Source organism: Mytilus galloprovincialis, chromosome 13 (genome assembly GCF_965363235.1).
Source record: "Mytilus galloprovincialis chromosome 13, xbMytGall1.hap1.1, whole genome shotgun sequence".
Taxonomy (NCBI): Eukaryota; Metazoa; Mollusca; class Bivalvia; order Mytilida; family Mytilidae; genus Mytilus; species Mytilus galloprovincialis.
In genome coordinates, this window is record NC_134850.1 from 21,663,750 (window position 1) to 21,685,139 (window position 21,390).

At 32.2% G+C, this 21,390-nt stretch overlaps 1 long non-coding RNA gene across 1 annotated transcript in view; it reads left to right on the forward strand.

Annotated features, from left to right (window-relative positions):
- LOC143056751 (uncharacterized) overlaps positions 1–21,105 on the forward strand; it is a 78,421-nt gene extending 57,316 nt beyond the window's left edge. The window contains exons 2-5 of the long non-coding RNA XR_012972493.1: positions 9,407–9,471; positions 12,369–12,683; positions 14,371–14,431; positions 20,977–21,105. This is a non-coding gene — a long non-coding RNA (uncharacterized LOC143056751). The remainder of the gene's footprint in view (positions 1–9,406; positions 9,472–12,368; positions 12,684–14,370; positions 14,432–20,976) is intronic.
- Positions 21,106–21,390: the final 285 nt, after the last annotated feature.

Here is a 21,390-nt window from a genome sequence, read left to right on the forward strand (position 1 = left end):
AAATCAGTCTAAAATGTAAGTTCCTATGGCTTTATGATGTATAGATATGAATTTTAAGCAAAGGTCATATTCTACAACGTCAAATTTACCGCTGACCTTGACCTCAATTTCAAGGTCACAAACTGAGGATCTCAAATCAAAAGACCCTAGGTCTCTAATATGTATGGTAAATAAGTTATATCACTTTACGCATAATTTTAGATATGATAGGGGCTAAAACTCCTGTTTATTGACTACGCACCCTTTCAACCAAAATTATTAAGTAACGACATGTCGCAACTAACAATTTAGTAAAAATAATTTGTTGAGATCTTATAAGGTTAATGAAAATTAGTGAAAATAAGCCAAAATCAAAAATTTAGAATATGACCTTGACCTTTGACCTTGACCTAATTTTCATTTTTTTGGACCATGGATCTCAAATCAAAAGACCCTTGGTCTCTAATATGTATGGTTAATAAGTTATATCACTTTACGCATAATTTTAGATGTGATAGGGGCTAAAACTCCCATTTATTGTCTACGCACCCTTTCAACCAAAATTATTATGTTACGACATGTCGCAACTAACAATTTAGTAAAAATAATTTGTCTCTATCTTATAAGGTTAATGAAAATGAGTGAAAATAAGCCAAAATCAAAATTTAGAATATGACCTTGACCTTTGACCTTGACCTAATTTTCATTTTTTTGGACCAAGGATCTCAAATCAAAAGACCCTAGGTCTCTATCACTTATGGTTTTCCAGTTTAAAATACATTTCAAAATTTCAAATACAAAAGGGGAACTAACTCTCATATGGAATCTCTATACGGCTTCGGTCAAAATAAAACAGAACATCCTGAGGATATAACGAACAATTTGGTAAATAAATTTGTCATAATCTTTTACGGTTGCGAAGGAGAAGTGGCCACAAGAAAAACAGTGTTTGGGGAGATAGCTCTTATATGGGAAAGTATTTAGTTAAGCAGAGTTGGTTTCAAAAAGCGTATTACCTGTTCGATATCATATTCCAAATATCGAAGCGACATCTTGCGAAACAAAAAAAAGGCGAAGGAAAAAAATTAGGCGGAAGAAAAAAAAAAAATAATAATTAAAAACCAATTGTTCAAAGAACAATTGAAGGTCTTTCCACAAGTAAAGATCTATTTTATTATCAAAATATTAAAAATCAATCTAATATGTCAGTTCCTATGACTTTATAATGTATAAATATGAATTTTAAGCAAAGGTCAAAATCTAGAACGTCCTATTAACCTTTGACCTTGACCTCAATTTCAAGGTCACCAACCAAGAACCTCAAATAAAAAGACCCTAGGTCTGTAATATGTATGGTAAATGAGTTATATCACTTTAGGCATGATTTTAAATATAAGATGGGCGAAAACTCTCATTTATTGTTTACGCACCCTTCCAACCAAAATTTATAAGTAACAACATGTCGCAACTCACAATTTAGTAAAAATATTTTGTCAATATCTAATAAGGTTTTGAAAATTAGTAAAAATAAGCCAAAATCAAATTTTAGAATATGACCTTGACCTTTGACCTTGACCTAATTTTAATTTTTTTGGACCAAGGATCTCAAATCAAAAGACCCTAGGTCTCTATAACTTATGGTTTACCAGTTAGAAATGGAAATCACTTATATCAAATACATAAGGGGAAATAACTCTCATATGGAGTCCCTGGAAAACTTCAGTCCAAATTAATTGGCTCATCCTGAAGATGTAACGAGCAATTTGGTAAAAAAAAATTGTCGTAATCTTTTACGGTTGCGAAGGAGTAGTGGCCACAAGAAAAACAGTGTTTGGGGAGACAACTCTTACAACGTAAAGTATTTTGTTACGCAGTTCTACATTTTTAAAGCGTATAAACTATACGACATCATATTCCAAATATTTAAGCGACATCTTTTGAAACATCAATACTACGCAAGAAAAAAATTTAGGCAGAAGAAAAAAAAAAAAATAATAATCAGAACAAATTCAATAGGTCTTTCCACGGAAAGGTGGAAAGACCTAATAATCAGAAGAAATCCAATAGGTCTTTCCACGGAAAAGTGGAAAGACCTAATAATAATAATCAGAAGAAATCCAATAGGTCTTTCCACGGAAAAGTGGAAAGACCTAATAAATTAACAAAGGACTACTCTATATAAGGCTAGCAGTTACTGCCATACGCCAGCTCCAGACCTCAATTAAACTAATTGAAAGGATATGTCTTCATTATGCACACTCTTCCCCTGTTGTATTTATTTCTAATTTGTTCCGGAACATTCATGAAATATTTGTCACTGGCAACAAAAAAAATCGATAATTTAAAATGGGTTGTTTACGTACAAATTACGAAGAAACGTAGGATGCAACTCCCTAGGGGAAAGTAGCCCTTACAGTTGGATTTTGATATGTTTCAACTTCACTCTGGCAAAACACCTCTTCAATTGTTTCGGTTCTTATTTTTCTTGACTTTCAAATTTCAGTTTCAGCGTTCCGTAGGTGAATTATTTACTTAAAATTCAGCGTTTTACATTGTACTGGTTTTTCGAGAGCAACATTGGTGTACGGCCAAAAATGGAAAAATCCATCTTGCAGCTGACAGTGTGGCTTCTCTTTACACGCCCCATTCTGACTGGATGTACATGTGTTCTTTTAGTTTGCCCAAAGTCGATTGTCGTACGGTAATTTAAAAATGCTCAAATAACAAAATTCAAATACGGAACAATAATATCCCTTAATACAAAAAAATCCCTTTCCTTTTATTTACTATTTAAAAACAGTGGTTGATTTAGGAACCATAATGGAGCTACGTATATGATAACCAGTCCAAACGTTGTCTATAAGGTAGCAACCATTTAACTTTAAAAGTAGGCGTGGTTGTTTTGTCGAAGCGCTAACAATTTTATTAAGTTTTTCATCGCTATTAATCAACTTGTCTGGTTCAAAATATAACACTATAAAACATGGAGAAAATTTTGATTCAGAATTTTTCTTTTGTCCTCTGCTGGCAAAGAATTTTTTTTTTTTTTTTTTTATCAAAATGGAGATTTTAATGTACCCTTATCGAAGCCCCTCATGGTAGTATCAAAGTAAAAAAAAGGGACTTTCTATATATTGAATTCTCCAAAAGATAACCATTTATCGCTGATATAAACTTTTGAAATGAATTTACAATTTTCAAAATGCCGCGACAACTATTACATAAATATGAATGCTAGATGGGCGCTTAATGTAGTACAGCGGCAACTATTACATAAATATGAATTCTCGTGAAAATAATATTTATGGTATACGTTTATATATGATATGAAAGGTTTCAACTTTTACAAAACCAGAGCTATAAGTTAGATTTAAACTTTTACTTTATTTAGCCTTTTTAATTTTATTAGACTTTATTTGCCTTTTTAACTTAGTTTGATTCGAGCGTCACTGGCGCAAAATCCGGCAAAATTTAAATCCTGGTATCCATCTATGATGAGTTTTTGTAGATACCTTGTAACAGTATCTTGGCTCCAATCTACTAATATTTGATCTTAGTACTCTTAATTTCAGCGTAAATAAGAGATATATATATATATATATATATATATATATATATATATATATATATATATATATATATATATTAAAAACCTTCCACATTGTAGACTAGCACAACCTTAATTGGGACACCATGCATTCAGTATTCCTACTGTACCAAAAAAATATTAACTAAAATCATTGATACAAGTCAATAGAATTATGATCGTCATACAACCGATAAAAATGAAAAAATAACGTTAAAAGTTACGACCGAAGCGCTTTTCTTGATCGACCTTCTTAGGGAACGCTCAAAGCTGAATATTAAGGGCCAACAACTTACAAAGAACAATTTAAAACGTTAAAGATGATCGTTCATGATGTACATGAAATGATATATTCTTTAGCAAATATGATTGCAGAAAGTAAGAAGTCGTAGAGCAAAACAAAAAACAATTGAAATCAAAAGAGATAATACACCGTGTACTGAGCCTTTTTATTGCTTATAGAGTTCAGTAGAAAATATATATACATGCTCAATCTAACCATACCATCTGACCTACTGCGAGTTGTTCAGTTTTTACTGTTACTCCTGTTTCTTCTTAAATAATGGTGCTAGAAAAACCAGCAAGGAAAATGGCCAATATCAGAGCCTTACGTCTGGTTTTGAAATGAATTCTCTTCTTTTGAGAATTATTTATATTGTCATCCTATTTTTGACTGCTTACAACTGTCTGTCTGTGGTTTTATTTCATACATTAACTTTAAAGTATCAGTATGTTTTCAATTCATATTGTTTTGTTTCGTTCCGCTTTTATTTCGTTTTGCTTTTTACAGGTACCACTCTTTTAGCCCCTTTTCTATTTTTGATATTTTAATCAAAAATATAAAAATCAAACTTTCAAAAAGTGAAATAATCAAAATTGCACGTTAGGTTTAGTATTTTAAAAGTTTAATCAAATTCCTAAACTATCAAATTTATAAACGATATTTAGAATTTTAATATTTTAATAATTTGGTTAAAATTTCAAAATTTCAAAACTTTTACACAATTTGAAATTTTGATATTTTAAAACTTTGATCAAAATTCTAAAAATCTAAAATTCAAAACTTTTTAAAACTTTGAATTGATAAGTGTTACACGGACCACACATCTACGTGAAATTTATATTAAGAAGTAGCTAAAAATCACCAAATACTTTTGTTAACAATTCATAAAACATACGTTGTCAATAAGTGCATAAATGCATTTTTTTAAGAAAGTTCAATGACGGCTCCCAGTTCGTACTACGGTTGGTACGATCACAAATCGGGAAACCTCTAATAGAGGTTTTTCAACATCTTACGAACGAACGAAATTTGACCTAACTTCACGTAACTTGCCGTAACGAGAAAAGAGGGAGCATTCATTTATTCAATAGTTTTGGACTATCGGCTGTGATCTTCTTCCCTTCGAAATTTCTTTTGCATAAAAAATATTTACATTTTGGAATTTGTAAGACCTTTTTGAGTCGTAAACATATTATTGTTACTTGATATATATAATATATGATATACAATTTACGGTTTAATCAAAACAGTTGAAAATCTAATTGATCAATAAATTATGGCGAAGGATATAAAATATTTAGGCACAGGACAGCAATCGTACAAAAGATGTTGATAAACATAACAACATCATTTCGAATTTTTTAATACATATATATGAAAAAGGGTAAATATAGAACTTTGGAATAAAAGAGGCTAGAAATAATTTTGAATTTTAGAAATGATAAGATCAATGGAAAAAGGTCTTTTGCAAACATTAGGGAAAACTAATTTAGGAGTGAACGCCTCTATTTTTTTTTTTTTTTTTAAACATCCTCGGATCCGGGGTAACCTCCTTGCCCTAACTCTAACATTTAAATGATCACTTCTTGACCTTAAATAATTATAACTGATTTATATTCTAGCTAAACTGATAAAGTCAAGAAGATAACTAAAGGGAAACATTGAAATAAATATTTGAAAAAAAAAAAAAAAAAAACAGTTCCAAAAAGATGTTCTGTAATGTATTTAGGTTTTTTTGGTTTGTTTTGTTTTCTTCGCAGTTCTTATTTTCTTTGTAAGTATATATAAATAATTATTATTATTATTTTCGTGGAGTTTTTATGGAATGCTGTTCATGTTTTCTTCGGTTTTTATTTTTTTCATTTTTTTTCTTTTAAATTTGAAAATAGAATTTAATGAAAGTGCACTTTAAAAAACTACTAGAACACACCCGCGAAATCGCGGGGAATTACAGCGTATGTATACTGTAAAAAAATTAACTGGAGAATTTCAGGAGAGGAATCAAAAGTCAAAGGTACTTCGGGGACTGGGCACATTTTTTTGCCCTCCCCCTTTTTCCAATTACCGATTTTTATTCCTTCTGTTTTTCTTTATACTATGAACATATATATATATATACTATAATTGCAAATACCATTTATTCAATTTCATATAGTATATGTATGTAGTATACAGAAATATATCAGTGACCGCCGTGGTTAGTGAACTATTGGAATGGATAGTAAATAGCAAATACACTTTATTTATAGTTTATGTATGATCATAGTATACAGAAAGAACGCGAAAATAATTGTCCTGCCCCAAGTACTTATGCGCACAAATTATGTTTAATTTTAAAACAGGCCTTAAGGGCAGCGGAAGTCTTTATATTTCATAAAAAGTAAGTTAAATAACCCAAACTGAAATACTTTAAGCAAGGATGGTAAATTCTAGAACACACCCGCGAAATTGCGGGCATTCAGAGTTTCGTCCAATGACGGAAAAATATCCGGACACATTTTTTTTTCGTTTTTCTCCCAAAATAGCCTGTAATTCAGTGGTTGTTGTTTGTTTATGTGTTACATATTTGTTTTTCGTTCATTTTTTTGTACATATATAAGGCCGCTAGTTTTCTGGTTTGAATTGTTTTACATTGTCAGTTCGGGGCCTACTAAAGCTGAGTATGGGCTTTGCTCGTTGTTGAAGGTCGTATGGGCTTTGCTCGTTGTTGAAGGTCGTACGGTAACCTATAATTGTTAATATCTGTGTCATATTGGTCTCTTGTGGAGAGTTGTCTCAACATGGCAATCATACCACATCTTCTTTTTTTGTAATCAATGATTTTTGTAAAAGATTTAATGACTAGAGAATTTCAGAAAAGGTATCAAAAGTTCACATGAATATTTTTAGCGCTTATCTGTATATTATGAACATTCATTACTATATAAATATAGTGTATTTACTTTCAATTCTAAGTTTACTAATCGATCCATAGTGGTCATTGATATAGTATACAGACCCTCTCTATTTAATAAACTCTGTGACTGCCGTGGATAGTAAACTTGAAAATGATAGCAGATAGAATTCTGAAAATACACTTTATTCTTTGTATATGTACGTTCAAAGTATACAGAAAAACGCAAACCGGAAGTCTAATCTTACTTAAAATTTCGTCCAATGACGGGACAATATCCGGATGCCTTTTTTCTCGTTTTTCTCCAAAAATAACTCAATCTGAATAATCATATATGAATGGATGACAAATGGCACTATGCACTGTACCTATAGGACTCAGAGGCGTGTTGATCAATTAATTGTGGAAAGAAGAGAAGCGACACCCAAAATGAGGTCTTATCGTTTAATAGTATAGATGTAACTATCTGTTTTGTTGGTGCTGTAGCACTCATACTTTCAACAAGAATACACAAAACTCTATAACTTTACGATTGATTGAGTGCACCTTTATATTTCTGTAACTTCTTCCCAAAAATAATTTAACAGCAAGTCGGACTACTTGGACCTAGCTCACATTGAGACTTTTCTGTTGGGTGCTTTATTCTAGGAGACAGAATTTACCCAATTTCACCCTCCTTTATTCGTTCCATATTTTTAAAGGATGTGCGGATACAGTTGCGGATCCAGAACTTTTCATATTTAGGGGCCCGCTGACTGACCTTAGAAGGGCCACTCCCAGTCATGATTAAGTGATTCCCTACATAATAACATTTTTTCCCACAAAAGCCCCAACCCAACCCCCGGGGATCCGCCTATGTGATATATTAAATAACAAAAAAATAAACTTGTTTCATCTCAATCATTTTTCAATCCATTTACAAACGCTAATCTGGTCGTGAAAAGCATGGGATACTTGCAACAGAACGTTTAACATTCAACAATCAATCAAATGAAATGCAAATTAGACTTAACGATTGTTTTAACAACATAAGGGAGATAAATCGAACGAATATATTCGACATGTAAACAAACGAAAATCAACGTAAGAATACGTAGCATTCAACAACAGAAAATGAATTGGAACACCGATGTTTAACCTCAAAAATAAAATGCAAGGTTGCAAAAAGACTAGGCAATTGTTTACTGTTGTCTTTAAGCACACTGATATATAGGTAGACATTTATCGTAGATTTTATTATAACAAAATTACTGCTCCATAACGATACGTTTGTAGAGTTTCGTCCGTTCGTAAGATGTTGAGAAACCTCTATTAAGACGTAATACCGTAAAAAGCTGACTAAATAAAACGTAAGAATTTATCAACCTGATAGGTACAATCATGTATCTGTTTGTAAACGTTATTAAGTAGACGTGGATTTTCATGTTTTTCATATGGACGTTTTTCGATGTTTTGCTAGCAATTAATATTCAATACATTCATTTTATTTGGATAACGTCACCAATTTTTATGGCATTCCTTCACACAGGTTGCTATGTAAGCGTTAACCCAAGCACAAGCGCAGAAGACTTATGGCAGATATTAAATGAATGATTTGAATTTGTTTTCTGTCAGTTTAATAAAAATGGAAATAACCATACTGCATATAACAATTGGTCGATGTAATTGCAGCTTGAATAACTAAACAGTTATCTCCTAATTGGTTGATATCTTTCGTATATCAACAAACCGATTTCCAATATTTTTAACAAATGGTATGATATTATTCTAGTGAACATGTAGTGGTTCATTGTTCACAAATTATATGCAGATTTCACCTTGTTAAGTCTTTTAAATAGAGGATCACAGTTCTTATTTTAAAACAGACATTATGTGTAAAGTAGAAACAAAGTTTATTAAAAAATGAATCATATACATAGATTGTTAGTACGTTTTACTTGAACAAAACTAGATACCATATTGATCTATCTTAACCTTTAGATATTTTGTTTGTTGAGCCGGAGAAAAAGAATAGGCTATGCGCATTGACAACTTAAGGAGAAAACAAATTATAAGTTCGGGAAAATACTCTTACAAATACAACCTCATTGACGAGAACAGATTTTCCTAAATTGAATAGTTGATGAACAACACAATCGAAGCATTAAACTAGAAATAACATAGGAAATTATCAAAGCTTAATTTTGTATTGTTTTTATCATTCTAATAGTGATAATACTCCCTAGTTTGCCGGGTGAATAATACTTTTTGAACAAGTGAGCAAGGCTTTGTAAATTATGCATTTGGCCAATACATCATGTAAGTATACAGCCTTTTAATAATCAGGATATAGAAGTAGGATTATTTTGTTTAAAACAATTCTTGTCAATCCAGTTGAGCTTTATGTTGTATTTTGTAAGTAAAACTGTTTCTCAAACCACAATTCTTCGAGGGAGATATTTAATGTTCATATATTGTATTCATTTAAATATTTGATTCCTCCACAACTGTACTGGGTCATGTATTTGTATCAATAATTCCCCTAGCATCACCGAGCCACTTTGAAATGTACATAAAAAGTAAGTTTTGTGAAATCCAAATTATATTTACTCTAAAGCAAGAACAATATGTAAACCGTTTATTATAGTTGTGCTTTGTATTCTCTATGTATTATTAAATTTTCCAGGCTTTTGCGAGATATGAAGTATGTACTACCATGTTTGATTCTGATTAACTGTTGTTCATTACAAGGTAATTAAATGATAGTTGTATGGTAATTCCAAAGAAACAAATATATGTATTACTGAAAAAATAATAACACTCGAGTTTTCGATATCACAAACTAGTAAAAATATTTACTGAATTTTATTATCGATACGACGGCATCATTGATAAATATAAATCAGCATATTTTACATCCAATCTTTTATGGTAAAATTCTTTACAAAGCACAGAAGCTTACCAAACCTTTAAACATATTTACTAAAAAGGGATATAGTTACGATACTCTTGTCCTAAAAAAGGGCTGAATTTTCCAAAACTTACGTGAGATCAATCGAAGATAACCTTTTTTCATATACTTAGCGATTATAAACGATATTTGCATATATAACAGAAATCACCTAAAAATATCGAATATTACAGGCGATTAATTATTAGACCAGCCGTCAAAATTAATTCACTCAAAGGCAGATTATAATTGTTTCTAACAACACTTAAGTAAGTAAAATCTATTAGTAATCCTACCCACTATCTTTTTAAAATAGTACACAATAAGTTTTCAACTAGCATTCAGGTTGCACAGCTCGTCAAAACAATACTGGTCGCATTTAACTTGATATATTAAATCTCGTGTGGATTTATTGAAATATGCTTTATTTCTCATATAAAGTCAAACTTCAAAAACTTGATAGAATGATAATATCAGATTATTACATGACATTTTTCATATCGCATGTATTATCAGCCCTAGGTTCAATATCAGCCCAAGAGCCGCATGGCTCGAGGGCTGATATTGACCGAGGGCTGATAATACATGCGATATGAAAAATGACATGTTATGATCTTTTTATCATATGCTTCAACAGTAGAGAAAAATAACAGATTCATATATTGATCCTTTTACGTGGTTCCCGAAGTTTAAAGAGTAAAAAAGTTCACGGCCGTCGGACCCAAAATTTGATACATTCAATCTGAAATCTTTCTAGCATATATGCCTCAACAGAAAGAGAGAAAGAAAAAAAAACATATTAATATGGACGAATCGACAAAAAAAAGTCAACAATATACATAATGATCATTGTTTGGAAAAGTCAACTTTTTAAAGAAACTTTCTAAATTATGTTTCAGAAAAACTTAAAGAATGCATTTATTAATTAATTTGTTTGTTTTTTTTTTTTTTTTGTTGTTTTTTTTTATCATTTTAAATAATATACTTTCCAGTATTCAAGAAATTGTTTTGTACACTACTTTGAAATGTTTTTCACTGAAAACGTAACATTAAGGTGTATTTTCCGGAATTGGCCGAGTATTACCGGAATGCCATGTGATAACGTTACGGAAAGGCATGTGATAACAATCGAAGCATGTGATAAACTTTTCATATCAGCCCGCTAAGCACCAATTCGAAAAATATGGAATTTACGTCAATTTAATGCTATTATCATACGGTAAAATTTATATGTTATTTAGTCTAAGTATATGATAATAGATTTTATCATATACTTATCATTGATATGATAGCTTTTGCATATGTGTAATGTGCGGAAGTACACAAGCCATAATTTCCCACCCGGGCTGATAACCCATAACAGGAGCGTCTCGTGCAAAAACCCATAACAGTGCTTCTCGTGAAAGTTACTTCCGGTGTTTCTGGTATCGATTGTTTACTTATCCATTGTGACGTCAGATATTTTTAATGACGACGTCAAAATTTACGGGAACTTTTGTTGGGATAGTTTAGTACTTGCTAACAAATGTCATTGACAATTAAGAATCATTTTATAGTACAACAAACAGGGAGTAATAATGATCATAAAACTCTTCAAAATTTTCAATGTTTCAAAATGCCTCGACTTTTACGTTTCACGCTTATAAACAATCGGCAATCCCGCGTCACGCTTAGACACCAATGAGACCCACTATATATATATGGAGGTAGTGATGCTGTTGTCGGACAATTATAGTATATTTGATTCATAATTTAACTTCTTTATACAGTTTTTGACTGTTTTAGTTATTGCATTTGTTTATTTGCCTTACATAAAACTATTGTCGGAAGTATATGATAAAGCTATTAATACATGGCCTTTTCCATACCAGCCTGGGTATCATCCCTCGACCCATATCAGCACCTCGACTCCGTCTCGGGCTGATATGGGGGTCTCGGGATGTTAGCCAGGCTGATATGGAAAAGGCCATGTATTAATCTCAATATAACAGAGAGACATATTATCATGTAAAAGTCATAAAATGAAAGCTGTCATATGAGTTATATCTGTATAATTATTTCGTTCTGCTTATTGAGGAAACATGATGGAGACCTATCTAGTTCCTGTATTCCGAAAATGGTTACCAATGAAATCAACGGAATTCGGAATTTGTTCAATAATAACATCCTCTAATCAACATTTCAATAAGAGTTGAAAGACTCAAGGAGACATTTTAAACTCAAAGGTTGAGAGAAAGAGACAATGTAAGGACAAACAAAAAACGACAGTAACAAAACCCTTTTTCAGGACTGTGCAACATGAACCCCACCAAAAACTGTGGGTGATCTCAGGTTATCCGGAATGCTAAGCAGATTCCGCTCCCCCTGTTAAACCCCTTGTGATCTAATATTTGTTCATTATCCCTATTTTAAGGATAATATCTTTTTTTAGTTATAAAACATAAAGGATGACCTACCCCAATAAATACCATTGACAAATCGTCTACCTCAGGAGCATGGCTTTTAATTCCGGTTTTCGTTCGATTGTGTTACTCTCTCTATATATATATATGTCCACAATATATGTGTTGTCAATTGCCTGCGAGGAGTAGCTCCGTCTGATATTATGTCAGAGAGCATTAACTTAGTTTTAGATAATTAATGTGTTATGTTATACGATACTTGCCACTTTTAATAAAATAAAAATCAACATGGAAAGTTTCAGGTGTGTTGGAATGGACAGTCATTAGAAAGGTTACGGATTATGGACAAAACGTGACACTATTTTGCAATGTGTCAAACTGCTGCCCACAAGCTTCAGGTTGGGATAGGTATTCACCAGAACAACGCACACTGTTTATTGATCTCAAAACAGGACGACCTAATAGAAAATATGACGGAAAGGTTACCGGAGATGGATACACATTAATTATACAAAATTTGACTAAATCAGATCTTAATGTTTCGTATGCCTGTGTGTATGGTGTAACAATTGGTGAAATAAAATATTTACTTGAAGAGGATGTTTTCACGTGTAAGTACAAGTTTTATATACATAGAAGTCTGATAGATATGATATGTTTAAAATAAGATATAATATCATAGATTAACATATCTATTCATATTGAAAGCTAATAATTAACACCCAGAAGTGTTTTTTTTTTTATATTTCCTTGACCTACATTTACAAACCACTTAACCTGTCATTTTCGGTACTTGCATCTGTAAGTATGATTTTAAGGTATGCTCCAATCTGACTACGAGAAATTTCCAAAAGTAAAAACAAACAACACTACAGCTTTGTGTTCAGTTTTCATGAGTAGTGGTAAAATATTGCAGGAACTATTTTCAAATGCTATGATTTAAGCAAAAACAGTATTTACTGTTTGAGGGAGCTCAAAAACTTTGTTATTCTAGTTGTGACTTCTGTCATGTCTATACTCCATCATTTCAACGAAGCATTTCCAAACAAAAATCTAAAAATGACATAAACAGTAAGGTGAAACAATATATGTTGTAGGCATTACAATGGGATTTTAATAACACATAAAACACATACATTATTTCAGCTTGCTAAAAAATAGTATGACTACTATGCACGTGCATAGAGTTATTTATTTTCGTAGGTGTCAATTTTCGTGGATAATTGAAATCTTGAATTTTCGAGGCTATTTAATTTCTTGGTTTTGCAAAATAGTGCATACAGCGTTTTATAATGTTTGTCTTTCGATGAACATATAAATTCGAGGCTAACCAGTACCAATGAAATCTACGAACATTAATATACAACGTATAATAAATGTATTTTATTTCGTTTGAAATAGGTTTTTTTCCCGTTTGCTATTTGTAGTATTATCTATAGATGGGAACTAGTATAACTAGTTCGGATACTGGTTTTGTAATAGTATGTACTATTTATAAGTTTAATGTTAGGTGCAGGAGGCACGAGGAAAGTTTTGGCGGTTTTTATGGGTGGGGTTTAAAAGTACTATATAAAGTTTGGGATTTAAATGTATTAGTATCGAAGGTGCTCGCAGTTACGTCGAATTGAAGTTGGTCACATAGGTATATGTGCAGTTGCTTCTATGTTTATTGTACGTACAGGCGTTGGAGGTATTAGCCGGGGGAAAAGAAACGATGCGAAAGAGGAACAATGTCATATGTCATGTGTTTATATATTGTTTCAATCGAAGAAATATGTACAATAAAGTAAAATAAAATATTGTATCGCAAGAGAAAATAATATGTTACTGCGAGCAACTAATCCTATATCTATGTTTGTCTTGTTTATAGCCTATTGAATTAGAGATCAAATGCTTTAAATTCGGACGAGCAGGGCGAGGGAGAATTTAATGAATCCGCAGTAATACGGTGTTGTATGCCTGTCAATCAAACAACTGTCTTTATTTCTAATTATGTAATCAAGCAAACAACTCTATGTATCCCTTCTACTTCAGCATTGTACAATACCTATACCGTATATTCTATATAATGCTGAAGAAATGCCAAATTGCGAAGCAATTTAAAAGTAAAAGCAACGGCCCGATTTAGGTAAAAAAACAATACATTTTGTTTTATCAGAAACATAATTCATAGACTGAACCATTATAGAACAAAAATATGAACTTCAAGAGGATTGAACACATTTATGTAAAAAATGTTGTTTGTGATGGCTCTTATGTAGCAACCAGATAAAATATTACCTATTCATTTCATTGCAGACATAAATTCAACACAACCAAATGTGTCAACTGGTAAAAGTAAATTTTCTGAAGGTGAAATGTAAGTAAATATTTTTTTTTATTTTGTCATTTTCTTATTATCACAAAAGTATATATTAAGCTGATCTTTCTTTTAGGGGTCACTGTGTGTACTACTCGTATGTCTGTGAGATTTCCTACGTGATAACAAATGTTTATCAACGACTTTTTTTATCCGTCTGACAACTAGTTGGAACATGATGTGTTATAAATTTCTGATTTTAAAATCCTATTCCCTTTATTTCATTGCAATAATACTTAGAAACACAAAATCATGAAATGTGATATGTTAGATTTCTGACCAGATAGCAGAAACGATAATCAGCCAGTCAGTATATGGTTTTCTGTTACGGTTTGTTTTGCTCAGTCATTACATTTCTACGGAGTTTTGTTTTTTTAAAGAAACTGTCTTGTCATTTCGTCGGTGTTCCTTTTTTTACAACGACGCTGGCGGTTGGTCATCAACTCTGTATTTTAGATTCCCTGTGGTATTTTATAGCTATACACCCTTCTTGGTAAGATCATTATAGTCATTATTCTGTGTAATTCATTATCATATACTTAGGCTAAATAAAATATGATTTTTACCGTATAATAAAAGCATTAATTAACATGAATTCAATATTTTTTGAATAGGTGCTTAGCGGGCTGATATGAAAAGTTTATCCCATGTTTTATCTTTTATCACATTCCTTTCCGTAACGTTACCGAATGGCATTCCGGTCATACTCGGCAAATTTCGGAAAATACACCTCTATAGTACGTTTTCAGTGAAAAACATTACAAAGTAGGGTACAAAACAAGTATTTTGATATTGGAAAATATATTATGTAAAATGAAAAAAACAACAGCAAATACATGATAAAATAAATGCATTTTTAACAGTTTCAAACTTAATTTATAAAGTTACTTTAAAATGTTGACGTTTCCAAACAGCGTTCATTATGCATATCGTTGAATTATGTTTATGCCCCAACTATGAAAGTAGAGCCGCATTATGTTTTTTGATCTGTGCTTCCGTCTGTTCGTTCGTCCGTCCGTTCGTTCGTCTATCCTTCCGTTCGTCCATCCGTCCGTCTGTCCCGCTTCAGGTTAAACTTTATTGTCAAGGTAGTGTTTGATGAAGTTGAAGTTCAATAAACTTGAAACTTAGTACACATGTTCCCTATGGTATGATCTTTCTAATTTTAATGCCAAATTATACTTTTTACCCAATTTCACGGTCCATTGAACATGGAAAATGATAGTGCGAGTAGGGCATCCGTGCACTTTGGACACATTCTTGCTCTATCGTCTATACCAAAATGTAGCATACTGCTGTTTTTCTTCTCCGTTGAGGCATATTATAGAAAAATATCATATCGAATGTACTACATTAGGGGTCCGACGTCCTTGAACTTTTTACATTTCAACTCCTATTTGAGAACCACGTAAACGGATTAATATATTTTATCTGTTATTTTTCTCCATTGTTGAAGCATACGATAAAAAGATCATAACATGTCATTTTTCAGCCCTCGGTCAATATCAGCCCTCGAGCCATGCGGCTCTTGAGCTGATATTGAACCTAAGGCTGACATTACTTGCGATATGAAAAATACCATGTAATAATCTGATAATATTACATGATATCGTGATTGTTTAGACATTATCTTTTCGGTTGTGGGACCACTGTTTTAAAATCGCACATCAACAACTATTATTTGTAGTACGTCTGTTAGCTCGGTGAATGTGATTAGTATGTTTAACTCAACTCCTCGAAGTAGACGCAGTCATAGTCATCGTCATTATAAATCACCTACTCTCAATGATCTCAATCACCTACTGCCATTCATACAATAGCCGTCCAGTATTCATCACATTTGGAAGAAGCTTTATTCATTACTCCTTTCAAAACTTCATTACATTAATTTGTTTCTGTACAACGAATGCATGGAAGTCACTGTTGCTAATGGTTATCAAAGGTAGTAGGCTTATAATTTTATACGCCAGACGGGCTTTTCGTCTACATAACACTTTCATGTATCAGTGATGCACATATCAAAATAGTTAGAAAGCCAAAAAAGTACAAAGATGAAGACCATTGATGACCTACAATTCCAAATTTGTGCCAAATACGGCTAAATTAATGTAATCTTACCCTTTTTCAAACCAATACAAACTTACAGCTATAATTTCGGATAAAGCAAGTCACAGACTTTTCAAACCATTTCGCAATTTAAAAGATTGAAGAAGAACTAAAGAAAAGACACTTTCTTAAACTTCCCTTTGCCAATAAAGGTCTCGATTCCCTCAAAATAGGCAATATCCGTCATCATAAATAACGTTCCCTCGAATATACCACCCTATTTTAAAGATCAGTTTGTACCTTTCATTTCTTTTATCGACACAAAACCAATTGCAACTACAATTTTTAATCACAAACACGAGTTGCGGGAGCTCAATATACTTCAAGTCTTAAACTCCTGACTGCACCTGTGCTAGTTCCTTTTTCATATATGTTCTGGCAGGCCACGTTTTTACCGTTGACCTACAAGTTGTCGGCGAAATGTAATATATAAAACCAAACAAATTGTGAGCCTAATAAGCATCAATTTGACACATACTGCAAAATACTGATTTATATATTCAGTCGAGGTTTATATCCGACAATGGAGTGAAATATTCAGTCGAGGATTATACCAGACAATGGAGTGATATATTCAGTCGAGGATTATATCAGATAATGGAATGATATATTCAGTCGAGGATTATATCAGACAATGGAGTGATATATTCAGTCGAGGATTATATCAGACAATGGAGTGATATTTTCAGTCGAGGATTATATCAGACAATGGAGTGATATATTCAGTCGAGGATAATATTAGACAATGGAGTGATATATTCAGTCGAGGATTATATCAGACAATGAAGTGATATATTCAGTCGAGGATTATATCAGACAATGGAGTGATATATTCAGTCGAGGATTATATCAGACAATGGAATGATACATTCAGTCGAGAATTATATCAGACAATGGAGTGATATATTCAGTCGAGGATTATATCAGACAATGGAGTGATATACTCAGTCGAGGATTATATCAGACAATGGAGTGGTATATTCAGTCGAGGATTATATAAGACAATGGAGAAAGCGCGAGAAAAAAGATAAAGATTATCTTTTTAATGTATATAGGCTTGTGGGTTCGATCATACAAATCGACATTAAGAAATTGGTAGGGTCAATTAATACCAATTCTATATCAATCTTTTTAACCCAAATGATGCAAGACACTTGTCTTTTTTTTTTTAGGACAAATATGTAGATAAAGCCCGAAATCACATTACAAAAACTGCTTGATATATGAATAAGGTAGTGTCAATTCACTTGGAAAAATAACCCAGTGACATTAATTTAAGAGAAAATCCTGCATGATAATAGGTCTGTTCTATGTTCATTTGGGAATTACGACAAAAAATGAAAAACTTGAAGAATTGGATCTTCTACAACTGTATTGGATGCTTAGAATACATAGGTCGATCGTCCAAGTGCTCCACGAAACCTCTTTGTAAATTATAAACACACATGCTATCAACAAGCAAAGCCGGGCTTCAAAGTTATTGTTAAACGACATAGAGGTGGCGTGGATCAGATGTGAATGCTAAAAAAAATCAGAAGATCTCTTAAAATACATAAAATAAGTCTCTTTCATCTTGTAATTTTTTTTACATTTACACACAAGTAATTCCCATTACAATCAAAATGACAAATTTAAGAGTTGGACCTGATATTATTTAAACTTTACTATTTGGAACTCTTGGTTTTATAGCTTCCTTGTGAGCAGCAATCCTCTATCGAGGAAATCATCATAGGAAATACAAGTCCGGGATTTTTGTATCAATTGGGAGATATATACTCCGTATGCAGGTTCTGCTGGCATGTTGCTACATGGAGATGGAAAGTTCACAATTGGGAAGCTGAAATCATTTTTTTTTTGTCGTAAAGTTCTGTTTTTAACTGACCCTCATTAACAGCTTCTAGATGTAAGTCAAGATTTGAGGCTGGTTTAACTATCTGTATCTCTAGTTCGATGGGATATATTCGTTCAACATAGTAACTCAATTTTGAAACATCATCTATATAGCGGAAAGTTGAGTTAAAGGATATTGCGTCTTTCTTCCTAAGAAGTTCCTGTATGAAGTCAGCCTCATAACAATAAAGAAACACGTCGGCAAGAAGAGGGTCACAATTGGTTCTCATTGGAATTCCGACAGTCTGGTGAAAAAAACACGTCCTTCAAAGGTAACAAATATTTTGTCAATCAAGAAATCAAGCATCTTGATAATGTCAGTTTCAGAGAATTTTTATAGTGATTCTTTACAAAGTAGGATTTATCCTTCCCCAAGACAAGATACGTGTATCTTCGTTCGCCATTCTTTTTAATGAAACAAAGTAGTACCAACTCTTTTACTTTATCTTTTAGTTTGGAATGGGGAATACTTGGGTAACTTGTAGAAAAGTCAAATGTTTTAATTCTATTGCAAGATGAGATAGTCTAAGATTGAATGTACTCTAAAAGATCTTTGGAATATATTAGTATCCACATCTGATTCATGCCACCTTTACAATAGGCAGTTTCACAATAACTTTGGAGCCCAGCCATGACTGCTGAAAAAAAAGATGTTTCGTGTAATACTTGAAAGACCCAGCAATATACAGCAATATACCGTTGTTTGTAAGGATACTTATGTAGTTTAGGTATCCAATACAGTGATGGCAGATCCAGTTCTTCGTCTTTAGATAAAATTCCAAAGGAACTTAGAACAGACATATGATAACCAGTTTTTTAAGGATAATGTTGCGTTTCCAAGTGAGTTGGCAATGCCTAATTCATTTATCAAGCAGATTATGTAAAAACGGTGTTATTTGAGACTTTATCTGCAGGGAAAACTACATATTTGTCATAAAGGTAAGACAAGTGTTTCGCAAAAGAGGGACGAAAGATCCAGAAAAACAGTCAAAGTCATAGATTGAAAATAAACTAACAACGAAGTGGCTTAATATAAAAAGACAAATAATACCATTGGGTCTTTAAAAGGAGACATAGCGTTGGTAGTGATAAACCTATTTGGTTTATTAATTCGGATTTTTTATCAACTAAGTGTAACCAGGAGGTTTAGACTTGAAGTCGTCAATGTTGAGATCCTGCAAAACGTGTAAATACCGTTTTAATTGAAAATGTTAGTTGCAATTGGTTTGGTGTAGGTATAAGAAATTGTTGGTACAGACTGATCTTTAAGATAATGAAGTATTTTCGACAGAAATAAATTATGATGAAGAATATTGCCTAAGTTGACGCCATCGAGACCTTTGTTGGCAAAGAAAAGTTAAGTAAAAAATATGTTCTCGTTTTCATCTTTCCAATGCGATCTGGTTTGAAAAGTATTTTTTCACTTGCAAGATCTGAAATGATAGTTGTAAGTCTATATTAGTTTGAATGAGGATTTGTAACAGTGGTTTCCAAACATAAATTGAACAGAGAATGAAGTTTTGAAAGGGGTAATGAATAAAGTTTCGTGCGAATGTAATGAATACATAACGGCTTCTGTATGGTAGCCAGTCATTAATAGAGACATCATGCAAAGGTGATGTTAAATGAAGATGAACATGACTGCGTCTACGTCGAGGAGTATTCAATTGCTCCTTTAAGACTGTATGATACGGGCTTTCAAACTAGATAGATATTTAGTGGTAAATTATCTATGTTATCCTGTTGAATTAAATGGCAAACATAGATAATTCAGTTTTAGTCAGATGGCTGAAACTTGCCTTTTTGACGTTGGAATGCAATAAAAGAAATGACACCAAAAAGGAGCTAAACACGAAAAAAAAAACTTCTGGTTATTGTCTAAACACGTAAAATGGCAGTGTCTGGTGATATAGAAAGATTCGAATTCTAGTCTGACTTTCTGAAGACGAGGAAACACAAACAATTTAAACAATTCTTACGAATTTCTGGTTATCAGTACTATTCAACATGTTCAACGTAATATCTAATTTTGCCTTCCAAGTGATTTGATTCGAACTCAACTATGAGTCGTTCTATGCAGACGAAAAATGTATAATCCTGTTGTAATACGTTTTAAGTCTGATAGTTACGATGAGTAAATTGCAATTTTTAATTTCAATATTCAAGAGAAAGTTTTACCAAGTGATGCTTTTAGATCTTTTGGAAAACACAAATCTTAAGTATATGCAGTTGTCATTATAATTATGTACGTAACAGTTAAGTGTTCCTTTTAACATCATCTTATCTGAAACAATGAGAATATCTTTTTTCTATTATTTTTTCTATTCTTGCTTAGTCTTTGTTGCGCTATTATGTTTGCTGTTTGTTCGTTTTCTGTATTGTTTGACATGGCGTTGTTATTTGTTCGTCGACATGAGTTTGTATGTCTCTTTTAATTTTTCCACCTGACTCTTCTATAGAGTAAACAAGTTACCAAATATACAAAATATATGAAACAGCCTCTTGTATAATAGTCTATTTACAATCATCTAAATTTTATATTATATCAGAGCTGCTGTTATAGCTGGTTTTGTGGTGTTGATGTCATCTCTTCTTTTCATTTATGTCTTGATACGAAAACGAAGACGAAGATATTCAGGTATTTCATATGACATATTGAATGTAAATTGTATCGAAAAGTGTAATTGATACATCCATTTATGAAATATGAATTATAAAGTATTACTTAATAGAACATTATTAACAAAAGTAAGAAGACTTGAATATTTCGAAAAACACATGTTGGTTGAGTCTTAAGTTTCTGTTCAACCAAACCTGAAATGAAGATACAGGTCATAATCTGCATTGAAGTAAAAAAAAATCTCAGTCATAACGCGTACGAGCTTTTTAACAGCTGAATTTCAGTATATATTGGACATTTCCATATGTTTTTAATACAACAGTTTCCAAAATATGTTCACATG